Source organism: Nyctibius grandis, chromosome 2, assembly GCF_013368605.1.
Source record: "Nyctibius grandis isolate bNycGra1 chromosome 2, bNycGra1.pri, whole genome shotgun sequence".
NCBI classification, from domain to species: domain Eukaryota; kingdom Metazoa; phylum Chordata; class Aves; order Nyctibiiformes; family Nyctibiidae; genus Nyctibius; species Nyctibius grandis.
In genome coordinates, this window is record NC_090659.1 from 53,267,579 (window position 1) to 53,269,753 (window position 2,175).

A 2,175-nucleotide genomic window follows, 5' to 3' on the forward strand; every position below is an offset into this window, starting at 1 on the left:
TGTTGGTTTTCACTTTGTAACTCAATGCAGAATAGTTTGGGACTGATGGGGAAAATACAGACTGCATGTTGGTTTCTTCTTGTTCATAATGCTTAATTCCACAGCTGTTATGAATACTGAAAGCATCACTAAAAGGCAGGAAAGGAGTGCCCACCTAGAAGATGTGGTGGGCCAGATTGGATGTTGCTTCCATTTCGGGAGCTTTTGTGATTGGAAGATTTCCAGCCTTCGCTGCTACTTATTTATTTTTCCATCATCAAGATTAACTTTATACATTATAGAACAGGAAGACAACAAGGTCAGAGGGCAGGGGAGCTGAGACTATGAGGTTTGGAATAATTACCAAATCACAAAAATATTTTTATTGGCAGATAACATGTTGTTTTTAATTACTGTGTCAGAGAGTATGATGAATCAATTTTAAACAAATATTCATAACCATATATATGAACTCCATATAAATGATAGCCATCCGGAGAACATTAGGGTTACACCATAATGCCCTTGGTTAGTCAGGAAATGCTGATATTAGCCCTGCCCCTTGTGCATATGGTATTATATTCCTGCCCTTAATTACACAATCACATGCTGTTTCTCAAATAATACAATCTGTTGGTATTTATCCCCTTTACAGTCTAGGATACTCACTCGTAATTGGGGAGGTAAATTGAATAATCAAGAGTTATTTGACTAGGTACCCCTCCCAAACCCTGTCTGCTTCTCTGCAGGGGAGAGTCCTTCTCCACATGAGCTTAGAGGGGGCAATACGCATGAGCCACTTTCTTGCAACTTTTAGAAGCTGGAGGAATTGAGAGGTGCCTCAGATCTGGACTTCTTCCAGCAAGCCTAACCATGTGTGCAGCAGCAACTAATAAACTCTGCAAGGAATGAGCCAAAGGCTCCCGTGGAGCCCTTAATTCAGCCCATGTGCTCTCGCCATTATGCAGCTGAATTAGCTACACTCTTGTGTGCGAGGCGGCCTCTCTTGGAGGCAACCCTTTGGGGTCAGACTGCGGGCGTCATGGCCATTGAAGATCCAAGGTATTTCTGAGGGTTTCCTTAGAAACTTCAGGAAGCTGTTCTGGTGTCAGTAGAAACTGCCTGAGTACTCATAAATTCTTCACTCAAACTCGCACTTTTGGCAGTAGTCTGTAGCTCTATCCATTTGCTTTAATTGGATACCACCTTCTTCTCCTAACGGCAGAACTGAGAATCAGGTTCCTTCTGAAACGGTGTGGACAGATTGCTTCTCCCTCCAAAATATGTGTGTAGCTGAGCATAGGATGTGTAGTAAGTAGCTGCTGCAGACCAGGGAATGGTGTTGAGGGTGATGGGGAGACGTTTCTGTATGGATATTACCTAAACGAACAATCTTAACTCTGTTTTTTCTGATTTCATTAAAGAACTATGTGCAGGAGAATGAGTTTGTAAGAACTCAGGGAAGACAGGCCAGCTAAGGAGACTCTCTCCATGGCATTCTTCCAGATACGCTTTTGTCTAGAAAATCCTTGGCAGCGATGCAGGGATTTTCATGATTAGAGCTGAGTAAAAGATTGTAAAGGGGATTAAATACTGTAATCAAAATATTCTGTGAAATTGGTCAAAGAACTGTGTTCCTCACAAGCCTATAGGGTTTTGGGGGTTTTGTTTTTAATTGCTTGGCTGGCTTAATAGCCTGTGGTCATATTGGAAGAAAAGAGATTTTTTTTTTAAAGTAACGTGTTTGGAAAAGTGATGGTAAAAGGAACGGGTAGATAAGAAGCATTTTATGATTACTTTCAATCTGACAATCATCCTCTTGTCCAGTGCAAACATGGCGAGGACTATGATTGCCCATGAAGGAGGGAGGCAGTGAAAAAACGAGGGGATGGAGGTAAGAAAGGAAGGAGGGAAAGGAGGGTGAGCGTCCCTCCGCGATGCCCTCTGCTAGCCCGCTGTGAAGCTGTTGCGGATTCCTGGGGGACGTGCTGATACAACGTGGCAAAGGCAGCTGCGGACAAAAACAGTCAGAAAAGGATTTGCCCGGGGTTTATCCTTGTTACTCATTGGGGTGGCTGCTGGAAGTTTCGCTGGAGCTGACCTTCATGAAATATGTGGCTGTTTATTGACATTTATGTCAGTGAGGTAAAGCAATGTTTTCCTTTGAGGAAATGCAAAATAAAGCGTGCTCTGTTT